The sequence below is a fragment of the Anomalospiza imberbis genome, chromosome 6 (assembly GCF_031753505.1).
Source record: "Anomalospiza imberbis isolate Cuckoo-Finch-1a 21T00152 chromosome 6, ASM3175350v1, whole genome shotgun sequence".
Taxonomy (NCBI): domain Eukaryota; kingdom Metazoa; phylum Chordata; class Aves; order Passeriformes; family Viduidae; genus Anomalospiza; species Anomalospiza imberbis.
In genome coordinates, this window is record NC_089686.1 from 40,578,373 (window position 1) to 40,603,141 (window position 24,769).

A 24,769-nucleotide genomic window follows, 5' to 3' on the forward strand; every position below is an offset into this window, starting at 1 on the left:
AGCTCTGGTGTGATGCACAGGTTGTTTTAAACTCACAAGAAAACTCATAGCACAAAAAAAACCTGTTCCAGTACAGACAGTACACATACAGACATACAGACACAAGAGCTGCTGTTGTCTTTGTCACTAGTACCTCAGCAAAATACATTTAAGGACTCTGTTCTAAAATCTGTATCACTTTGCATAATGAAACACATTTTGCATAGATTTTGCATGGTCCTCAAGGACTCAATCTTCCTTTCTTCAGCCTCAGTGAGCCCTTCTGAGTTGAAACCACCAGTGTGGGTCTTTAGCTTTCTTTTGGAGGCCCTGACATATTTTAAGTGAAGGCAGGGGAATAGAGAGAACTCCTTTCCCAGTCTCAAGTTCTGGCTCCTTTGTTACTTGTGAAAATCCATCTGCATTATTCAATGACAATGTAGTGCACAAGAATGTCTGTTGAGCAGGGTGCCTGCTGTGGCTGTGTGTGAAATAATACAGCCCTACTATCTGCAGAATAGAAGAACTGACATTACTTCTGCTGCTAAAGAACATTCAGCTGGAGAAGCTGGTGCTGTTTGGCTGTCTGTCATGACCACAAGCAGGATATCAATGCACCATGGGCATGGTGACACCCAGCCCACACCTTGCGTGATGTCTTTGGAGCTGAAAAAATGAGAGCACAGCACGCTGAGGCATCAAAGCTGTGAATTAGCTTGGGTTCAGGAGGAGCACAGCCACAGCACTCAGGGTGACTGGTAAGTGAAAAAACAGGGAAACCATCACAGTGCTCTGCTGCAGAGACCTGTGGGTTCAGAACTCAGGACTGACTCTTCGCCTCCTTCCCCACAGATGCTACAGACATGCCTCAGCAGCTTTGCTGAAAGCTGAGCAATGTGTAAGCACAGAAGGAAATTTTACAGACTGAGAAATAGGAAGCCAAAAGCAGCACATTTATGATCAGAAAATATTTTGACCATCATATTATTAGCTGTTGGGATTGACTTCTACAATTATCACAGAAGTCAACAGATTGAAAGTACTCAGAAGACTACAGGATGCTTGCATAGATAATGGGACATGCAAGGTTACTGTAAGCAGCATAAAATGGATAAAGATGTTATAATCCTATAAACCAACCTATAATTGCTTACAGGAAAATGGAAATTGCCCTGCCCGAGTCATAATTGGTGACTCTACATTTTCTGCATTCTTCTTTGAATCTCTGCTTTTGGGTACTCTCTGCAAGAAGCTTATTTTCACATGCATATATCTAATTTTCATATCTCACTTTGGATAGTTATTGCATGGCCCTCTGTAATCCCTGGTTTCTGTCTGCATTGAATGGCAAAAAGACAGGAAGATTTGATTATAGGGAAAGCAGGGAGCTGCAAGGGACTGAACTTTTTAAGGAGAAATATTCCTGGATTTTTTTTTCACTTTTCCTTTTTTCCCAACTCTTGTACTGCCAAGAGAAGCTGGGAGAGAGCAGGGAGCAAGTATGCTGGAACAGGGAGCAGGCCAGTTGTGATGCCAACCTGCTTAATCCTGTCAAACTGCAGTCAAGAAGACACATAGCTAAAACAGGCCAGAACCTCTCTCCTGTTAAACATTCAAAACTCAAAGGACTGCTCTCTAGGCACCAGTAATGATAAAATCATGGAATAGCTCAGGGTGTGCAAGAGCAGCCCACAGATCTGCAGTGACTGCTCTCTGCAGACAGAGTTACTTACAGCAACCAAGAACAGTCACGCTGATGGCACTCTTCCAGCAAAATGTTATCAACCCTCTACTTCTGTACACAGCTAATTATACCATGCTTAAATGCCACAGGGAGAGGGCTGCTCTATCAGGAAATGCAGAGAAACATATGCTGCCATATGGAGGAGATAGTCTGCACTGGGACCAATCTCTGTGTGTATAAGGCCCCACAGCCCTATTATATTATTGTTTATAAAGCAAGTCTCCTAGAAGGTAAGCAGGAAAAGGGAAAAGCAAAAAAAAAAAAAAAAAAAAAATTGTGGCAAAACATTTCTGTTCAGCTCTTGGTACAAGAACAGCAGCAAGTGGGAAGGAAGGTTATCCCATCTCTCTAGAAGGAATAATAATGCTTTATGAACATGTTGCTGAGTCCTGTTCCCAAAACAGCAACTTTGCTTTATTGCTAAAAATCATTGAGCTGATATGTCCTATTTAGGAAATTCAACCTAACTCAGAATGTATGCACCACTTAAAGACCCCTTAAAATGCAGCAAGGCAAAATTAAAATGCAATTGTGCTAAACTAAATGCCTTGATTTCTAGTAGTGTGTTTGTAACTAGCCAATAAATCTTAATTAGAAATAATCAACCTCATTCTCAACAGAACCCATTTTGATTTTTGTCCTCAAGAAGCAATAGCAAATGTTCAGTGAAGCTGATTTTATTTGCAGATCAATTGTCCCTGTTCATTTTCTACTCTCCTCCAGACAGGAGAAAACAAAGGGAACCTTTTGTTACTTGCCTACACACTCTTACTAACCTCATACTTGGATAGCTGGTGTGCCTATCAGTTGTCAGCAGTCATTTACATCAGGTGCAAAGTGACTGTAAGATAATACTAAGTAAGAAAGGTAGTAGCTTGCATCCATGTAAAAATCGCAAGGTGTTAAATCATGAAGGTGTCCCACTCTTCATCTCTGCCTGCAATCCCAGAGAAGAGTTTGCCTTTTGCCTTTGAGCCTGTTAAATTATATCTTCAATGTTGCTGGGTCTTGATGCTTTTAACACTAAAGTCTCTCAGTTCTCTGCACCAATGTGGAATCAATATGTCACTGTTAACTGGTGCAGCACAAAATCTGAGTAGTAGAATAAAGCCAGTTTCATTACACACATGCAATTTAGTTTGAGGCCCTTCCTCCCATGTCTTGCATCCACTTCATATGTAATGTTCCATCAATCAGGATGAAATGGATTAAGAAGTCTCTCAAAGTTGTAATCTGGAAAGCAGTAGTTGCCAACAAGAAGCACTTAAATCAGCCAGTGATAGAAGTGCTGAGTGGGATGTCAACAAGGGACTACCTGTTCAATCATTCCTGTTTCCCATTCAAATTCTTGCCCTGGGCCTATCACAAAAAAAGTGTGCGATCCAGTTCCACTGGAGGGAGTAAAGACAACAAAGAAAGACAGAGGCAGCTGAGAGAATCGGACAGGAGAGTCATTATGGAAATGTGATTCACATGGAAAGTGTGTAAGAAACTATTTCAGCCCTGAGTAAAGGGCATGAGGCAAGACTCTTTCTGAATACCACATCAAAAAAACCCTCAAAAATCTAAGTGCCCTGACAAGTCTTCCTGAAGAACCTTTAAAGGAAAGGGACTCTTTTTCTAAAACCACTGTCAGGACTGGATGCTTCTGTGGAGGTTCCATTGACTCTCTATAAAGACCACATTATTCCATGCCCTATCTCAGTCCTGTCCCTGTCTGCTAATGGGAACAGTAATCCCTGTCTAACAGGGGTTTTGTAAGATTTAATATCTGCAGAAAAAATTAAACTGGTAAAATGCAATCAGACACTGAAGTGTTACTCTGTTCTGCTCTTGATGGAAGGGATTTAAGCATTTCAGTTATTGGTCTCCAGCACAACGTACCTTTTGTTCACGGATGGATGCACTAATGAGCAAAGCTGGACATAAGCTTTCAGATAGAACAGTTTTCCATTTGAAAAATGCCAGTTTAACAGACTCAAACTATTTCATGGGAATGTACTTGCTTAATTGAATTTTCTGGCAGAAATCTGCCTGTTTCCTCACAGGTTCTCCTGCCTACCTGATCAGTGGGCAGAATTGAGAGCCTGGCAAACCTAGATCCAGCTGGCATGCTAAAGATTTTCCTGGCAGAAAGCCTGGAAGCCAAGGAGCCCTGATGGAGCTAGAGCAACCAGAACTGCTAGGATCCCAGCTGTGTAGCAGCAGGCCTGACAGGAAACTCATGGCAACTTTGAGCTGCTTGGACAAGTCTGCTTTGTAAACAAAACAAACAAACACAACAAAACAAAAAACTTAAAGAAAGGCATTTGGATGGCATTTTTCAAGTTGAGCCACTGGAAGTTACAGCTTTTGATCTAATGGAAGACAAACTGTTTTGCTTTTTGACATTTTCCCAGGGTGGGATTCTGGGCTGCAGGCAGTCCCACAGTCAAGCTTCTGGTTTTCTTTCCCTGTTGGTTCATGTTCACAGCTTAATGGGAGAGAGGAAACATGACCAATTCAGCAGGAGGAGTGAAAATGCCTCTGAACACGTTTGTGCTGATAGTAGCCCATCTGGGCTTTTTTCAAGGACAGGTGGTACGGGAGAGCCACATTTACTGCTCAGTCCACTGGTGTTGACAGGTTATGTGAAGAACCAATGCAGAATGTCAAAAGCCACCAATTACCTTAAAAAAAATCCAAAGTGATAAGCCGCCAACTGACCAGCTAAGCAGCAGACAACATCAGACAGCCAATATAATAGAGATAGAGCCATGTTCCCTAGTGATCTCCTGTGGGAGTCAGGAGGCCTGCAGAGAGGGTTCTGCAGATGCCGGTGTGTGTCTTGATAGACCCATGCTTAACTGTCGTTCCTATGACCCTATTTTGACTCTTTCTTCTTTTCCATGACTTCTAGTGGAGTTTGCATCCGACTCTCAGCTGCTAGAGCCATCAAATGCACATGTTCCCTTCTCTCTATGAGTTTCTAGAGCTGTTAATCTAGCTGCTCTCACAAGTATTCAAGCTGTGCAAAGGGCAGATGAAGAAGAGACAGTGGGAGGAAGAAGTTCATAAAGAGCAACTTTCAAGCACTACAAATGAAAAATGCAAATCAATAAATAACTGAAAAGGCCATGCTTCCTGGTGTGTGTCTGATCACAGTTCTCAAGCTCTGAAGCCTGTACTTTCATTCTATTTATAAAGAAAAAGTCATTTTAAAAGCCTCAAAACTTTTTTTCTAAGTTTCTTCTTTTAGAGGGTAAATTGTCTGCTGACAATTTCAATCTGTGACCCCTTAAAAATGCACATCTTCCTGCCAAGATACCCAAAGCTCTGCGTAGACTTGGAAGATTCAGTGCCAAAAACCCTCCCTTTTTCTCCTCACAAACTCACAGTTAAAATTAAAATATTACTAAAAACATTGGTGGTAGCTCTAACAACACATGTGGAGTAGAGTGGAGAGAGATGAATGGAGAATCAGAAGGTCATGTTGATTCTCCACTTCTGACTTCAAGTTTTGTTGTAAAAGTAATTGCTAATGACTTGCTAGTACAGCTAATTACAGAGAGGTCAAGAGGGTGAGAATTTTGCAAAGAATGTTCTGGTCTTAGGAAGATTAAAACATGTAATGTTTTCTACAGTCTATCGAGAAGAGGGTTAATAACCCAGAACATCCTCAAAAGGCATGCAAAGCTTTTTTGGAAAGTCATTTTTTCACAAAATTTTGCTTTAATTTCCAAATTGAAGCAGCTCTTGTTGCTAATATACCTTTATACACTTCAATAAAGTACACTCACTTTAAGAGCTCCTGCCAGTGCTGTCTTGAAGAACAAGACACTAGAATGAATAATGACAGAAAATGCAGGGAAAACAGGCACACTTACAGAGGTCTGGAGAGAAGAGATTCAAGACACAGTGAGGGCAAATTTGCCTCTAGTGCTTTTTTTTCATCTCTCTCCCTTTCTCTGACTCTTTAGCAAGTGCTGCCTGTGCCTGTGTTTTTGAACTTCCCGCAAAGGGAAGCTGGGGCTCTGCTTCAGAGAGGGGAGCTGCCAAAGAGAGCAGTGTTGACCAGGCATGGATGACATCAGGCTCTGGGGAGAAAGAATGACAGCAAGAGGGACAGGAAGATGAAGATTCAGAAGCAGATGATGTCCTATTTCTTCCACCTCTTCTTTTTCCCCTCCTCCCACTTGGACACTTTGATAGTGTGGGACAATAGTTTAATCCAGATGGCCACTGCTAAGGTAAATATCCTTTCACCACCCTACTGTCATAGCAAAAAAAAAAACAAAACATTCCTCCCTCCACCCTTTTCTTGCTGTAAGAACAGTGGTAGTCTATGTTTGTGATAGCAAAAGCTTCTGGAGGATGCAGACTAGGAAATACATGCAGAAATGTGGAAGTGAGGAGAGAAACTCAGGTATGCACTAACTGGAGGCTGCATTCAGAGCAGCCTGACATGCTGCCGTGCATCAGGCCTACCTCAAAGCAGGTGTTGGCTCTTTTCACCCCCAGTTTTTTCATAAAAATTATAATGTGAAGCAAGAAAATCTAAAGAGCACCTACAAAATATTTAGAATACCATGGCAGAACAGAGATGTGTTACCTTTCAAAGAGAATTCAAAAGCTGTCACAGACTTAGAGGCAGTGTCTGAGGAATAGCTTGGTCAAACTGACAGTCCCAGATCTCACCTTTGACAGAGCCCAGCTAACCCAGCCCCACACTTTTTGCTGAGCAAAAAGCATAATGTCGTGTTAATAATGAATAGCCCTGCGCCTCCTGTACTTAACACTGGAGCTTTGAGCAGATCCACAGCACTTTATGAATTATCTATTGCAGCTGATTCAAGGCCCACTGGGAGCGTTCTTGCAGCAAGCATCTTGCTCGGCTGTAATGGAATCATACCATTAATGCAATTTCAATTAGACATACATTATAGTGCACAGCTGTCTAAGCAAACAGTCTACAGGAAGCCTCCCCAGGGACTCATATCCTAGGGAAAAGGTGTGCAAGTGGGACACTTTCCAAGGGATCCTACAGTTGCACTATAAAGACACTAAAGAAATAAACAAGCCACCAAGCTAAAGCAGAAGGAAAACTTTGTCTGTAAGGAAAAAAAGGATGGTCTTCACTTGCTGGCAGCTAATTCCAAACTTCCACCTTTTCAGTTATAGGGTGATGTACTCTCCCACGCTTCATTGAGTAATCTCCAAGAACCAAAACCTGGCAGCATTCTTTTCAGCCTCTGAGTCTGTACTCATGTGGCCTGATAGGAAATCCTCACCTCCTTTGGAAATCGCGTAACTGTCATCCATGGAACAAATATTTAGTGGTCCTTTGGTCTGGCTGAGACTTTGAGCCAGATGGGTTCCTGGAGAAGAAAGAGAGGCTCACCATCTACATACTTACTCTTGGATTAACAGACTCCCAGAGAGATGGCACCAGTAGTACGTGGCTGCACCTCTTGCCAGCTGTCTACCCAAAAAAACCCCTTGGTGTGTTACAAGCAATGCTAGTCTCACTGCCACTCAGGAAATCTAAATCTCATTTAACTCTACATCAGGATAAGCTCTTCCAGACTACTGCTCAGGTCACCATTCTACACCCAACCTGACCTGCAAGAACCCTATGCCTGGAGGTGTTGATAACTTGAGGGAAAATGAGAGCACAGACTCTAACAGTTTCTGCTCTCCCTGCAAGACTACCATAAGGCATCTAATTAGTGTCAGTTGTGGATGAAGTTTTTCTGAGGGGCAACTGAATGAAGGATTTGCTAATTTGTTTCATGCAGGGCCTGCCAAGAAATATAAGACACTAACAACCACCAGTCACTGCTGAGCTGAACTGGATTTGAAATGGTAAGTTACAGATAAAAACTTCCCCATCTCCTCTGCTGTCCTGCCTCCTGCTGATCACCCTCATTAACAAATTCTTATATCAATGGCAAAAATATGAACTAGACTGCATTCACATAATGATAGTGGTGGCCTGAAAGAAGCAGAATCATCAATTAAGGCAGGATATTTCTCAATGATTCCGTAAAACCCTCTCTGCTCCCATTTTTTGTGGGCCTGGATTCACCAGCCTGTGTGTTTCTTGTTTCATGTCTGCGGCAACCAACACCTTGGGAACTTACAGTTGCAAATAAACAAGTGGTGCTTGAACTCAAAGGCAGGCTCCTAATCATAGGGCCATTAACAACTCATACTCTCATGAACTATTTCAGATTCTTGTGGGGGGCATTCAGCAGTAGTGTGTTGCAGCTCCACATGATCATGGCTGGCACCACTCCTAAACCATCATCTTTCTGTTTTATGAACACAAATACTTACCCCATATTCTCAAAAAATTGAGTAAGAGGGATGACATGGCAGACTTGTTCTCCCCTTAATTTTTATTGAGAAACAATCCAGAAAGCCAAAGAAAAAGAAATTTTAATTTGCAGCCTGCTATCTAATTTCCCTACATAGCAAGTGTCAGTCAGGTGGTTTGTTTTCTTGGTTACCTTTCACGGACCATTTAAAAGTAACAATCCATTGATAGACAGGCCACAAGAAAACTACTGTCATGTCATTTACTGTGGTCATAAAGGACATTTGGATACCGCCACCTGTTAAGACTTTTTTTTGCCAAGTAAGTAACCAGAGTAGTCTTCCCTCAATATACCCTTAGTCATGGAGAAATCAGGCCACTTGCAGCTTGTCTGATGTTGCTCCAGGCAGATTCTTGACAGCACTGGTCATGTGGAGGCTGCCTCCCAAAAGAAGAACAGCCTGGACAGATGGGGTGGCTACTGCTCAGGGCATCAAGGATCATAAAATGCTGACACAGTATCTGCCCCCTGAGAGCAGTGGCACTGTGGTCATGACCTTAAAAGGGGGCAGAGTATTAGGTCAGGTCATACCAGACTCCTTCCAGACCTCACACCACTCCAGAAATGACATTGCATATCGAAGAGCTGCAGGGTATCACCAGACAGATGATGCTATCCCTTACACTTCCAGAAGATGAAATACATTTCTGACAGCTGTCAGAAACTACAAAACACAATAAGTCACCCTCTTCCTCGACTTTTGGTGACATCTTTGATATATAAAAGGTGTCTTCCAAAACTACTTATTTCACCTTCATCATGATTGTCTTTGAATTGTGCTAATCACTACCTCTTAGCATACAAGAGTCAAGGCAGAAGGCCCAATGCCCTAACATGGGCTGTTGTCTGCTCTTTGTCTTTTCTAAGTGTGCATCACATGCAGGGAAAGAAACTTCTTTTAACTTGCATGCCCTAACCAGCTAGTAACCGTGCAGAGCTTCCCTTAGTACTGATGCTCTAAGAGAAATCCAGAGGCCTTGCACTTGTGCAAGACCATCTCTCAGCAATGCCTTACCCTCAGAATGTGCTGCCTCTGAAAGGGCATCCTGCTGGCCCTTGAAAGATAACTCAGGTGCAAACCCCCAGTTTTAATTAGAAGCTTCCCCTTTTAACACTACCAAAGGATTAAAATAATTGGAAAAAAGTAGGCAAGCTGTGCTCCCTTGAAGCTTGACAAGCAGCACAGGGGGAAAGGGACACAGCCCAGGTGAGATGGAAAATTCCACTGGTTTTCAGCCTCTCTACCCTTAACCTCAAATATTTTGTAGACTGTTAATTTAACCTGCAACCCTCCCCCAGCTAACCTCAAGGCTCAAGAAGGGCTGAGGTTATCACCTCATTTCCCAAAGGGCTCATGCAGGGAAACAGCTGGAGTTGTCCAGCTGTTCCCCCAAATAAAGGAAATGATAGAAAAGGAAGTCCTGTGAGTAAGCGTGAGGAGGGAAGACTTTGCAAGTGCTGAGGGCAACTTCAGAGAGAAGGCTCCTCTCAAGGAAGAGCCTTTAGAGGAATATTTATTCTAATGGAGCAAAAAAGGTTGGGAGCAATAAGATTGCCTGTGGTATCCACCACAGGATTGCTGAGGGAGGCTTGGAGGAAGCAGCAGGGAACTGAACCAAGGAAAGATGGCAGTGGCTGCACAAGTTGTGGCCACAGTTTAACGACTGAGCCTTGCAGGCAACCGCACATGAAACCCTCAGATGACCAAGACATCAGATTAACATCCAAACAGCAAACCAGCTATGTTTCTTGGCCCAGAATACTGTAAATCACATGCAGAGGTTGAGCCACTGTCTGTTGTAAGGCTATCCAGGAGCTGGGGCACCCTGCACTCACATTTAAAACCTTGCATCCATTGCAAATGAATGAAAGGGTGGTTTCAATGGGGTGCCCAGCTGAAACTGAGACTGGTCCTGTTCTGCAGCTCAGCTTAGGTCCTTACAACTTTCACTGCTCTAGTTCAGAGCCCACTGCACCCTGTGCCTCAGCTCAGCCACTGCACACAGACTGACCCTGTCCTTGGACTGGACTTCCTGCTACCCCAGACCTGTCTCATCTTGTTTCAGATTCAGTCCTGAGCTCTTTTGTTTCTGTTCCAGTCCAAAGTCTCAGTGGACTGAAAGTTACTGACTGTAGCAAAACAGTGTGAATAAGTCTGTGGGGGAGTCTGCACCAGCAGGACACTTTGAGAGGATCAGATAAACAAACTCTCCTGCCATGAACTTGTCAAAGCCTAATCCCAAAGCTGCAGAGGTGAAATGCTGCCTCACACTTCCACTACCTCCCTGTCTGCTGAATTTTCATGACATCTTAGGTTTGGAAACAGGAGGCTTAAAACTTCAGTTCCTGATGGCTGGTGAATTCAGACTCTGCTTCAGCCCATATGCAGTGTCTCTAAAACACAAAAACACCTTTCCTTTGCTTTGAACAACGTATAAGGCAGCTTATGACTAAACTACTGTATTTCTCCTGGACTGGCATATTAAAGTTGCATTTGAAAGGCTTCAAATGCTTTCAGGAACACTTTGGAAATTCAGAAAAACATTATATTTATCTCTGTCCAAAGTCTTTAATTCTCCCTGGCTATATTTAATCCACATTTCTTTTTGAACCAAACTTATAATACAGGAACCTCACACAAGAAAATTCCCAAATCATGATTCAGAGAAATTGCATATAGACTGAATTCCAGTGAGAGTGCATTTCTTCCAAAAAAGGAATGAATTATCATTAGTTATCATTTCCTCCTAGGATAATTAAAGCATTAGTCCTACTGGATGAAATAGGCAGGTAGGAGTCCCTTAAACAAAAAATGTGGCTAGATTTCCCAATTCTATAAAAAGCCTTAAAAACTTAAAAGCTTAAAAAACTACCACTAAAATGGGCTGAAAAATCTCACAAATTTTGAGTGACCCAGAACACTTGATTCAACTTTCAACACCTGACAAGAGTCACACAAAATCTTGTGCAGCATGTGGTGGTGAAGGTCAGGTTGTAAGAAACTTGCCTTGCACCTGCTTGCAGATTGTATATATTTTGTATAGCAAAGTATGCTATACAGATCTATGTCTTTTAGTAATGATCTCTAAATTCACTGAAAGGTTCACTATCCTTGAAAATTCTAGCACCCACAATAGACAAGAGACTTAGTGAAGTGTTTCCTTCAGAAATCAAAGGTCTGCCACGGAATCACATAAATATAAAAGCCTTTCTATTCTTCTTAAGTAGGAATATGTTGTAGGATCTTTCCAAGCGTGCCTACCCCCTGCAAACAGTAACTATCAGTGCATGTAATTGATTCTCTGCAAGGCACCAATCTTCTCTCCCTCTTAGAGCCCTGTTTACCTGCCGTCTGCCTGTCTAGTGCTGCTCAGAGGTGCTGGGAGGAGGCTGCAACACACTCTCTAAAACAGCCACCTCCTCCACAGGGCCCCTCCTGGCCAAATCAGTATTTAGTCAGGGTGCCTAGTCTTGAGGTAGTGCCAGACTGTCCCTTAAAGGGCACTGAGTCTGCCTTCACTTGCAAGAAGACATACAAAAAACTTTGGTGAATAACAAAATGATCCCATCTTTGTATCAAGTGGTTCCTGGACAAGGATTAGGATACCATGAGGCTTAGCTCACTCAGCTCACCACAAACTGATGATGTGCAAGCAGCTTTTTCCTACAAAAGCTTGGACCTGCAAGCAAAAGCTTGGACCTGAATCCTTGAGATTCTCCTTTACCAAGCAAATCTTCATCGGAAGATGCGAAAGGAAAACGCATCATGTGTGACACACACACAAGGCTTTGTTGGCGGAATTTGGGGTTGCTGCAGAATCTCATACTGAAAGGCATGGGCCCAGTTCATGACAAACCATCACCACATCCTCCCTGTGGTGGAGGGTGGAGCTGTGGTTAGTTATGGGTTTCATTCCTAACCTTACTGAAAAGGTCAAAACTTCTAGTCTACCTTTACTGACTTGCTAACAAATTGCAGGTGTTTTTCTATGTATCCAGGAATATTAAAAACCATAAAATTGCACCCTTCATCCCCTCCCACCTTTATCCCAGCACACTAATAAAGACTCAGAAATATTCCCAGAAAAAACCTGCAATCAAGTATTGTCTTTTTATTCTACTGTTGGTGACCCCAAAAAATATGAATCTGAGACAATATAGTCTACACAACAGTAATGGCTTCAGTGTATTCTTTAAGCTTCATGAAGCTATGAAGTCCTGTTTCTCTACAGCAGAACAACTTTTGATGATATGCCAAGTAGTGACTGGAGCTAGCTGGAATTTTTCATTCAAATTAGTTTTTAGCCTGGTTTACTAAGGAAACAAGGATTAAGAAACACAGTTATCCGTTTGTCCATTTACCATCCCAGCAAAACTTTGATTCTGCTGGCCAGTTTAAGCCAAATTGAAGAGAGGGTTTTGTCCCCATACTATGCAGCTTATGGAAGTTCAGAAAAAAAAAAAAATCAGTGGCTGGGTGTAGGAGAGAAACCCTGCCAAGTGCATCTATCCTGTGCTGAATAAAACTTCAGTGTGAGCTTGGGACTTAGGAGATACCAGAGACTCCATGGGAGAGAACACTGTTATAAATGCTCCTACCATGAGAAGACCTTTGAAAGCTACTTACCTGTTATCACACATCAGAGAACCTTGTCAATTTTGAGAGAATTACAGAATGCCAAGCATCACTAGCCCAGTGTGGCTATTAGGGTTTTTTTAATTGGATTTTTGCAGAGCTGTAATGTTAACTAAAAACAGGTTTTCACTGAACAACATATTTTTAGCATTTTTTTTGTATGACTGAAGTTCTTAGACTATTAGAGAAGCATGTAGGCATCTTTATTTGAAAAAACAGAGAAATAGTACAATCAGATATGAAACTGGGACCTAGACATCCCAGCTTCTATCCCTCCAGTACCTTGTACTGTCCTTTCTGCCTGATGGAGACCCACCTGCATTCCTTCACAGCTAAAGTTATTTACAGCTGATTGTTTTTTACGCATAGAGTAATTTTCACAACATAAAAGGACATGTGGGTGCTATTGCACTGAGGATCACAGTTCTGCTGAAAATGTTAAGAACATTAAATCAATCCAGTTGGAAGACAACACCATGAATAGGCTGAAAACCCTGACAGTTCATTTCAGCTTCCAGCCAGCTTTGCCACCTACAGGTACAATCTAGTCCCAGTGAGGCACCCACTTGTGACCCCACCATTAGTGGTACCCTGGCACACAGCTGCTTCATGGATACAAGCACTGATGTGCCAAGTCCCAGATGCACTCCAGACCCAGAGCACCAATTTGCTCTGGGCTTGCTGCCATTTTTGTGAATAGTTTCTATGTTAATCTTTGTACAAAGAGCACTGCATCACTCTAGCCCTAGAGTGTGAAGACTTCCATAACCATTCCAAAGGAAATGTCAGGATATTCCTGCCACCACAAGGTGAAGTTCATGATATAAAGCAGTCAATACAAAGGCTACCGCTGGAGCTGTGCCTCGTGATTCCTTTCTAGACTGTACAGATACTAGAAATTGAACTTTTCTGCCTTCCACTCCTTAATTTTTGCTCCCTCTTCCTGGCCTGGGCAGGGATAGTCCAGTTTATTACTTGCTCCATTGTAACCACTGCCCAAGAAGGCTGGAGGGAGAAATAATACCTCCTCTTTAGGAACAACCCCTCTGTGTTACATACATACATTGTAACATACACAGAGACTGGACCACTTCTTCAGGTGTCTCTGGCAAAGGGAAGAGCTCCCACTTGATCTACTTTCCCCTCCTTGTTGCCATCTTTACACTGGGCAGTTTTTTCTTTCCTGCATGTTGTTGAACCTCCCCCAGAAAGAAACTTATCCACATAACAGAAAGAAAATTGCTTCATACATGTTGCCCTTTCTTCCATCAAAGTAAAGAGTAAACATGAGGAAGATGGGGAGTTTGTCTAGGCAAACCCAACCAGAATCTGCCAGGCTGAAACCATCTCCTTTTCAAGCTTTTGTGTTCTTAACATCTGTCAGTATCAAGCTGCTCTGCGTCTCTGACCTAGATCCAGTATCCTTTCCAATCTGAGCTCTGCTTAGCAAAAGAGTATTCAAAATACCTGGAGAGGCACACGGTTGGGAGCCACATATAAGAAGAGGATCCTCACACCTCCAGCAATTGCAGCACCTCTAGCAAAAAGGCAGTGAGCAATTGGCAGGCCCACAGTGCCAGCTGCCAATTTGTTTTGCCAGTGACCCACGCCACTGGCATTAAAGGCAAGGAATACTCACCCATGGAAAGGAGAAAGGGAAAAGGAGGATAAAGAAAACCTACTAGAGCTACCTGAAAGTAATTGTACGTGAGAAGGCTTGAAAGACCTCGTTAATATTATGCAAAATATGGGGCAACTGTGACAACTGAGACACTGAGAGGTTCCCCGAGTACCAGAAAAGACATCTGTCAGGAAGAAATCCACTGAGCAGCTCGGTGCTTAGGCCAGCCCCAGAGCACACACACAGGGGAGACAGGGAGATCAGAGCTGTTTGGAATGAGCTTATGCCAGTTCTGCTGGCAGTCTCGATTCCTCCCACCTGGAAATCGTAGCCTTACTTAATGGATTATTTGTTCAGATTGTCACGTTCCTTTCAGGTGGATGGAGGATCTAGTCCTCAAGCACTCTAGAGTCATAGTTGTGCAGCTTGCAGTAAGAAAAGGAGATGGTCAAGGCCTTTTGAAGGGATGAAGAGGGAGATTCCTGCCTTTCAATCGGTGCAGTTCACACCCAAACGCTGCCTCTGTGCATTGCCTGTAGCTCCGTGCAGCCCCTGTAGCACAGAGCACTCCGAGCTTTGGAACGATAAGTGAGAGTAAATTCTGCAGTAATTCACATGCTTCCCCTCCCCCACACCCTGACCTTAATGGAAACCACATGAGGAACACAGGACACGCGGAAGATCACTGGGAAAGGCAAAGCTACGCACGCAATTAGCCACTGAGCTGACAGCAGAAAAGCCTGGCAGCTACTTCGCACCTCTCTCCTGCCAGGGAGCCCCTCTGGCCCCAGCTTTCCTAAGCACAAAATGCACCTTCTGTCACTGCTCTGAGGTGGGAAGTCAGTGAGGACACAGAAGAAGAGGAAGAGAGGCAGAAGGGGCAACTTGGCTCTCCTGCTCTCAATCCTTCCTCTGCTAGGGGGAATCTGCTACCTGCACGTCCCCAGTGGAATACTGTTATTACTATTACTAGACTCTCAAGCAGACACTCATTTTCTCATGACCTAAAAAATCCCAAAACCAAAAACAACAACAAAAAAGACCAGAAGAAAAGAATTTCTTCAAACTTTCCAAAACAATTAAGCTTCAAACAGACACCAAGCCTGAAGCATTTCCGTCAAAAAGCAGATGTTTAAAAAGCTCTGCACATACATCAAAATGGGGCTTAGAAAGTCCTGAAGGAAGTGTGTAACTACCTTTACAAAGCTATCACACTCAAAAGGGAATTAGCATCCATAATAAGAGATAATCCACAGGGCGAAGCTGACCTACAGTGATGGATGATTCTCTAAAGACCATGTGTGAAATGACCGAAGCAATGATTGCCTCTCACAGAATTAAGTGGGTCAGCAGAGTCCACTGAAGAAAGGCTGCCACCATCTCAAATAGTCTCTAACATACTCTCTTCTTACATCGTTTCCCACTCATACAGTTTCCAAGGGAAGGCGGTACAAGGAATTACTGCGACTGAGGCAAGGTAAGGTAGGGGAAAGCACGTCAGTGGGTGTATGGGGTGTGTGTATATGTCTGCATATGAGCACACATGCCATATGGCTGCTCTTCCTGCGACTTTTTCATTGCATTCTGTGGATCACTGACCTCAAATGACATTCTTGCCGTGTTCTCTCACTCAGTAAGGTGAAGAAGCTCACACACCTTCTCTGGAATCTCTAATGAATTATGTAGGAAAGACGTGTCGTTATTAGTGCTAAACTCAAGTCCTGGGGCTTCAGAGCTCAGTTTACAGCTTAACCACTGTCCTTGTGTTCCACGCTGGGAAACACCTAACCTCACTTTCCCTTAATCTTTCTTTAACATAGACACAATATCATACATATCAGACACTTAAAAAGAATCTTGTCTGCAAGTCCTGAGAGCTTTGAAATCCTCAAAATGAAGCAGATGAAAAAAAAGTAATTTTTTTCAGTTATTTTGAAGGCTCAGCTGATAAAGATGATGCCAAAAGAAAGGAATAGGAGTCCGTTTGTAAAAAAATTTGTAAGGTGAAGAAAATGTGAATTTTATTAACTGAAACTCATCTATACAAGTAACCTTGGAACTGAAACCACACTGGAAACAAGAAAGATGATTCTTTATCGATCATGGGATTCATTATAATTTTTCAGTGTATGCATTTGAAAGATGCAATGTCTACAGAAGTGCTCCCTAATGTATAAAATCCACTATCTGCCACTCTCAATTAAATGTAGTTAATGAGATCTCTGTTCACCCTATAGAGAAGAGGGTTGTATCTCCATAGTTTACTGAAAATGGAGTTAAAACATGGCTGGGATTTTAATTGGTTATTTTGGATATCACCACGACATGTCTCCTATGGTCTGTCTGGTGTATCTGAGGTTCATAAAATCCAATAAAGCATTTAAACAAAATCCAATAAATGCCTGAGGCTCTGGGCTTTAATACCAGAACATGAAGCAGATGTACACAGAAATGACAATTGACAGGATATCCCTTGCTGATCTATACATAACAAAGGAGAAGCCGCTTTCACAGTTGTATCCCCCTCCCCAAGATATAACAGGGCATGGCTTTATCCCACATGAAGCAGGTGCAAGAATAACAATTTAGAGCTGTGGTGCACTGCTGTGTGCCAGAAGGAAATGTCGCCTGGGGGCTGCCAAAGGACAACAGTTCACTTTTTCTTTTGGGGGCTCATGGGACACAAATGGCCTGGAGGAAGGACACAGCTATTGGGATTCTAGCAACCGGAGGCTGACAAGGATGGGTGCCAGTGCTGACAATTAGGACTCTCTTGTCTGCTGAGGTTTTCTGGTCACAGATTCTTATGGTCTAATTTTAAATGGACAAGCGAAGTTCACCTCACTTCTCTTGGAAGACTTTTTCCATAAGACAACAGAATGGAAAGTAGTCTTGGCTGAAATTCCTCTTCATTTTATACCTTGGCCCCCAGTTCATCCCAAAAAGCATACTGACCCCTTCCACAGCTTACTAAGAGTTCCCTTCTTTTCGGGAAAGGGAGCAGGAAGAAAGCTCAAGTGGGCAGCTCCTGCCTGACTTTCCTTGGAAAATTATTTTTCTTCTGGCCACTAGTTAAGAGGAAACAAAAAACAAAGCAAAATAAACAAAAAAAAGCACCAACATTGAAAATTCAGCACATTTTTTTTTTTCATTTCAAAGTCTAAAATTCATTTCAAAGGCCTAAAAATACGCTGGAATTATTGAGCTGAAAATCACAGTTATAATAAAGTGGAAATGATCCCATCAGACGAGACAGGCCAGCTGTATCATTACCGTTACTGGGCTGAATCCTCAGAGAGACCATTACACCATCAGCTGAGCAATTACAAAGTCTGGAACTGCACTCCCTGCAGTAACTATCCTTAAATGGGCACTGGCCAAACAGCTCCAGCGGCAGCCAGGCAAAGAGCTGAGCCTGCAGGGGGCCAGGGTGAGGATTGGATGCCTTGTAGCAATAACCTGAGTCCTGCTGCATGTTGAGTGTTAGCAATTTTCACTCACCTGCTTCTTGTGCAGATTTCCTATGGACCCTCATATTTGGGGTTGTCCTCAAAACGCTGCTTTGATCCACATGTGACAGCAGCCCCCGAGCTCTCTCCAGAACAAATGTGGTTTTTACAAGGTCTCAAACTTTTTGGCTGTAGCCTGGATGTGGTTCCCTAGGCTCTAAGTTCCCAGAGAGCTGTACTGACTCGGGACAAAGAAGCTGCCCCGTTGGTTAGCAGCAGCTTTGTTAGCTGGTGGTGCTGACCAGCTATGGCAGGAACCACAAGTTACAGGTGGCAGCAGCAGCACATCTCATCCTGCCACAGCTGAAAGGAACTTTCATTGTGATTAGCCCAGCTGGCTCTGCTTACAGCAAAGCCAAGTTTGGTCCTTTCCTTTTCAGTGTTTTCCTCTCTCCCCCTTCCTCCTGTTCTCCTTTGCTCCTGCAACAAGTCCTTGCAGTTCTTGTTGGGCCTCATCTGAAAACATCTCTTTTCTTACTGCCTAGTTTAAGGGCTGGTTCCGTCCTGCAGTGTGATTCGGCTGCTCTGCGGTGGATTGTACTGTTGCAGTTCAGTGGGTGCCCTGCAGCTGGGCCCCACAGATAGGAATGTCCGAATGACCCTTAACCTTAGCTAGACCCCATTGGCTGAGTGCCAGATAGCTCCAGCCCCCCTAGACCCAGACCTAGATAAAAAACCTTCCCGCCATTGTTCGGTCTCTTTTCCTGCATACCACCAGAGAATAAACACCTGGAAAACGAGCCTCTCTCTCCTAGTTTCTGTGGCACTGCTCCTCTGAAGTCCCCAAGGCTGAGCTAGCAGAACAGTTTGGGGGGGGCTGAAAGAGGGCTCTGCCGCATTGTACTTTTTGGGATTGCTTTGTTTTCCTTGGCATAGTGGGGGCTGCTGTGCAGCAAGGGGAGGACTGGGGAAAGAGAGCTGCTGATTCATTGCAGCTGTTTAAACAATCCAAGCATCTTATCCTCTCCTTTCCTTCCAAAAGCACCGCTCAGCATTTCAAGGCCAGCCTGGTCTCTCCTGCTTGCTTTTGTTTTCCTGCCCATTAAGGTTGTGGTAGCAGCAGAGGCGTGTTCTTGGGTCGTTTTTTCTTCAGCCAGAATCCACCTCCAGGTCCTACAGAAGCCAAACCCACAACTCAGGGTAAACACACAGCACCACCACTTCAGCTCCCCTTACTCAGGGTTCCATGGACACTAATCCAGTGGCTGCATTTATTGCCACATCCAGGGTGATTTTGTAGGGATAATAAGAAGATATCCAGAGGACTCACCTAAGCAAAAAGCTCCAGTGATTCATCACACTGTACCAGGAATATTTTCAATTTTCCTTGAAGGAAATTTTGGCAGAATATAGTAATTTAAATTTTGGAAGGGAAGAAAAATGTACTTGTTGGTCTTCAACAAGACAAATCATTCTTCTGCAGGTAGTGGAGGAATTGGTCTGCCAAACACAAGAGGCTCCACACATATTCAGCATCAGCTTTTCCTGAGACCAGAGGATGAATATGGTATTTATTGCAAGGAGATTCATGGTGTTGAATCACAACACAGAAGCCTGAGAAGGTAAACAAAAGGACTCTGAGGCAAAACTTGGTATGCATAGGACCTGGGTTCTAGAAATTGCTAGAAGAACAGGGATTAAGATTTATATACACAAGTCCTGTGTTCTTCTGAGGTGAATTATATAACCTTATGTTTGGAAGATGTTGGGAAGAGCTGAATAACTTTGGGGCACAGACATAGGATTGAAGGAATATAAAAAAACACATTCTGTCACCTGGACTAGCAACCCAGGCACGTGGTCAACCACTACAGTGGATTTACAGAAACTGTGGTCTAGCAGGTGATTAAACAGACTTTAAATCTGTGGGTCCTGGTTCTGCTCCTGATTTAAACAATATTGTGCAAATTGCTTCACTGCTCTGATTGTGTTTTGCTTTTGTCTTACTTAGCTAAAAAACCTTTGGGTAAAGCAGGCTTGGATACAACCTGCTATAGCAGCATCATGAACTTCATCAGCACATCCAGACACCTTAGCAATAATGATAATTGAATGTGTTCTGTAAAGATCACACTGATTAGTACATTAGAGAAAAATGGGAGAGACACAAAGCAGGATGCTAGGAGACAAAGGGAGGGATGGAGACAGGGAAACATCCTTAACTGAGTGTGCAAAATAAGATGGGATTATCAGGTTGACACAGAGCATTTATGCTTTGCTCACTGAAACATTATCGTCTTCACTTTATGCACAGAGACTCAACGGAAACAAATGCTATCAAGTGAGGCCAAAAGCAGACTTCTTATATGTGACTGTGGTTTGGGACACACGTTCCCATGTTCTTGGCTTCCTTCCTTCCTGCTATTAAGAGAAGGAAAGCATGTGGAAGCTGAGTTCTGCATGGGAAACTTGTGTATAGCTTTAGGCACCGGGAGAATGAAGTTATGTGCTAGAATTGATCTCATACATGGAAGACCTCTGGAGGGAAAGCAGAAGCCAGGGAATATTGGGAACATGCTCAGCACTGCTTCTCCCCAAGGACTGGATTTTGTCATGGAAGGACCACTATTTTAGCAAATTGTATGCTTTACTTGTGGATGAGAGGAGAGTGATGAATATTGTTTTCATTTAAGTACAGAAGTATCTTTGACATGGTATCCTCATAGTCAAACAGATGACATTTTGTTTGAATAGGTAGACTATGAAGAGAAAAACAGAAGGAATGTCTGGGCTCAAAAGGTTGTGCCTGGTGACTGGTTGTCCCTAGGGACAATGGGGGACAATATTTTTTGATGTCAGGTGTTATCTGTGTTAATAAAATGGTCTTTGGGACAGAGTGCACCTCAGCAAGATCATGGATGGTACCAAATTTCAGTGTTACAGGACAGGTTATTACTCAAAGGTACAATGGCAAGCACTAAAATGAATTGAGAGGAACTTGTTGGAGTTTCAAGAAAGACAAATTCAAAGTCCTTCAGCTGACACAAGATAATTCCATGCAAAACCAGCAGTTTAGGTGTTTATATTTCAGTCAACGATATCTGTCCTGATTCACTGCCAGGGAATTGTTTAACAGAGTCAGGCAGTCCTTGACAGTGGAACAGCCTTCTCAGAGGGAGTATGGAAGGAGCTGAACTCATTCCTGCCATCAAATGACTGCTGAACTTCCCTTTTTTGTTTTGAATATGTGGAACAGCAGTTAAGATCCCATCAGTCCATTTGAATTCAGTCAGCATCGACCTAGCTGGAGATACGAGAAACATTTTCAAAAAAAGTCCCATTTTTCCTGGCCCATGGATTTCTTTCTTTCACTAACAGTTCTGAGAAAATAGCATGTTTCTCTAAACAGTAATGCAGCCAGAATGGACGCTGAACTACTGCTGTTATCCCAGAACTGGCCATATATATATATTACACATTAGTATAATAAACAGTTGATGTAAGCCAGAGTAGAACCAGGACCTTAGATATTTATCTAAATTAACAGAATCACATTACTGTTTTGATAGCAGATGAATCAAAAAGTGTTTCATGTCTTATCACAAGCCTTTCCCCCTTCTCTCCCACTTCTCAAGGAGGGTGTGGGAGAGTGGATGTATCCTGCCCCTGTTTCCCACACAATTGCTACATCACCTGTCTTGTACCAGTTGTCTGCAAAAATACGTGGGTTTTTTTTAATCAGTAAAAATTCAGCTGAGAAAGAAATTGAATTGTTTCAGATTGAATTGGTAGAATCCCACCCCATGTGGACATAGGCATCTTTAATAAAACAAACACTTAGGAATTAAATTGCACGCTTGGTTCCATATGATTGACTTCTCTGGGATTGTGTTGTCAGAAATAAAACCAGAACTCCTCAGATTTCAATTAAGTAGATAAGTTATTGTCTATGCCTCCCTTCCTGTTACTTTGAGAAAAAAATGTCCATTATTAACTCTCAAGATGGTCAGACGTGGTATTCTACAGTTGTCAGGTTCTGTAATATAATATATCTCCTGAAAAAACATTGTCAATACTAAATATAGATATTATGTGGCTCAGAGGGCTGAGGGAGATCAGTGCACCAGGTATGAGCCCCCTTGGTGTTGCCTCGACAGCCCAGCTCAAGGTAATGTTTACAGTCGTATTTTGTTCCACACAATACATTATAGGGGAGTGTGTGAGGGAGGCTGCTCACTCCCAGTAGCTGACCACAGGAAGCCAGACCATAGTCATTTGCAAAGACATGTTGCTATGAATGTCTCAGACTGCACATCACCAAAGCACTCTGTAGACTCATTTGGGCTATGTACTTCATTGCAGTGCATATTTAAATTTAAATGGCAGCTCAAAGCCCAGGGTACTGACCTAATCATCATTCAAGTATTTTTTCTGTTGCTTTTCTCTTTCTGTATCTGCTGCTCTAAGGCAGGTCCTACTTGACTTACTTGGTCTTCTAAGGTGACTCTCCAAATGGAGAGGGAAAGGCTGTGGATGTTGTCTACCTGGACTTCAGTAAAGCCTTTGACACCATTTCCCACAGCATTCTCCTGGAGAAATGGGCTGCTTATGGCTTGCATGGGTGCACTGTTCACTGGGTACAAATCTCTTTGGATGGCCAGGCCCGTAGAGAGGTGGTGACTGGAGTTACATCCATCTGGGTAGCCAGTCACAATGGTGTTCCCAAGGCTCAGTGGTGAGACCAGTCCCGTTTAATGTCTTTATCTACAACCTGGATAATAGCATTGAGCATACCCTCAGTTCACAAATCACACCAAGCTGGGTGGCAGTGTTGATCTGCTGGAGGACCGGAAAGCTCTGCAGAGAGATCAGGGTAGGCTGGATCCACGGACTGAGGCCAGCTGTGCGCAGCTCAACAAGGCCCAGTGCCAGGCCCTGCACTTGGGTCACAACAACCCCATGTAGTGCTACAGGCTGGGGGAAGCGGGGCTGGAAAGCTGCACAGCAGAGTAGGACCTAGGAAGGTTGGTTGGCAGCAGCTGAACATGAGCCAGCAGTGCCCAGGTGGCCAAGAAGGCCAATGGCATCCTGGCCTGCATCAGCAATAGTGTGGCCAGCAGGACCAGGACAGTGATTGTCCTCCTGAACTTGGATTAGATTGGATAACAAGAAAAATGTCTTCCCTGATGGGTTATCGAGCATTGGAACAGGCTGCCCAGTGAAGCGGCTGAGTTTCCATCCCTGGAGGCATTTAGCAGGTGTGGCACTAAAGGACATGGCTTAGTGGTGGATTTGGCAGGACTGGGTTGGACTTGGTAGTCTTAGAGGTCTCTTTCCACCTAAATAATGAACTATCTTTCTGTGTAATAGGTTTAGTTTTATCCCTAACACCCTCAATACATGTGAGAAGCATCAAACAGCAGGGAAAGAGCACACTACCCTGAGATGGGTACAGAGCACACTCCTCAGAGAAAGGTACTTCTGTGCTCTTCACAAATAATTTAGCAGATAAAGAAGCAAAACAACTCCTACACCATGTCAGAAACATACTGTATTATTAAACCTAATACTTCATCCTTCATAGGAAAAGAAAATATTTCAGTTCCTGTTTTTAATCTGCTATAGACTGAACACAAATTTTGTACATTTTCCATGCAAAGAAAATCCTCTTCGTCTACACTCCCAGAAAGCATTAATTCCAAGATCCCAAAATGTTATTCTGAATGTGTTTTCACAGTATTTCAGTATATGAGAGGAACTATGACAACTGCTGACATAAAGCTTAATAGAATAATGGAAATACTCTATTACATTTAATCACTAAGGGCACCTGCTACTTAGTACTGATTGAAGCAACTTATCTTAATTTCTAGATCAAGTGTCTTCTGTTAGTGCCTTAATGAAACAGTGTGACATACAAGAAAAATTACTTTGCTTTGCATATTGCCATTTAAATGATTCGGGGGGGAAAATCAACCCAAACAAATATTTGAGTACTTCCCCTGTTTTGTAAACATCTAATTTTCCATAAAAACCCTTTTACAACAGAAGTGTCTCTCGGGTAACTTCACTCTGTGCATCATACGAGCACATTCTTTGGAATATCCTATTTCAGTGCTGTTCAAGCCACCTCATGTTGGCTTCAGCAGGGTAAGTGTAGGCTCCCTCTACTCCAGAGTAGGAATGCTCTCACTGCCACGCTGAACCAAGTTGAAAATAGCTGGTTTAGTTAAGCAGGGTCACATCTACGTATAGTGAAGGCTTTAAAATGAAAGATCTAGCTTGTCAAAAGCAGGGAAATATCAGTAAGGATGTTAGTAATCATTACTTCAAAAGCAGAGGTGAGATGATGGGGAAGAGCCATGTGAGGGAGGGATCTAGGTACCAGCAGTGAGGAAGGAGAGTAAGGGAAGTGGAGTGGTGTCTAGAAGGAAAGCAGGAGCTTGCAGGCACCTAATACAGGTGCTGAACCACATAGGAAGCTCTGTGTGCACAGCCCAGCTCACCAGGAGTGCCCCTGAGGGTGCAGTAGCTAAACAATTCTCAAACTCAGTGTACATATTACACAGCTTTTCCATTTCTGTCTTCCTGTGCTGCTTCTCTCCCTTACAAGACAATTCCTACAAGGGATAGCAGTTGCATTTTGCCCTCACAGCTGCTTTGATTTCGGTCCCATTTCCTATTCTGTTGCATCCCCTGAGGGCTACTACTACCCTGCTCTTCCCAACCCCACCCTATTTGTGCCCTTTCCTCTTAAGGCTTAATTTCCCTGACTTTGATCCTTTAATTGGCTATTTCCCGCTCTCAACCATTAGCTTGCTTCCCTGTGTGATGGCCAGCATCCCATTATTAATCTACATTTTGAGAAAAGGGTAAATCACAGGACTGAAATGGCACCCAGGAGCACACAACTGTGCTGTAAGGGTAAACCAGAAAACCAGGAACATATATTCCTTAATGAGGAGAATTTGCAGTCACTGT

General features: G+C 43.1%; 1 protein-coding gene and 1 long non-coding RNA gene across 3 annotated transcripts in view; one reads left to right on the forward strand and one right to left on the reverse strand.

Moving 5' to 3' along the window:
* TSPAN18 (tetraspanin 18) overlaps positions 1–24,769 on the reverse strand; it is a 189,067-nt gene that overhangs the window by 145,962 nt on the left and 18,336 nt on the right. The window contains exon 1 of one of the 2 annotated variants that reach the window (XM_068193705.1): positions 17,841–18,134. The exons of the other annotated variant lie outside the window; for it this stretch is intronic. The gene's annotated coding sequence lies outside the window, so the exon portion shown is untranslated. Of the gene's footprint in view, positions 1–17,840; positions 18,135–24,769 lie in introns of those variants that run through there. 2 annotated transcript variants of the gene reach the window in all.
* On the forward strand, positions 18,949–20,496 carry LOC137476652 (uncharacterized). Its single transcript, XR_011000500.1, has 2 exons — positions 18,949–18,988; positions 20,103–20,496. It is a non-coding gene; the product is annotated as an uncharacterized lncRNA (long non-coding RNA).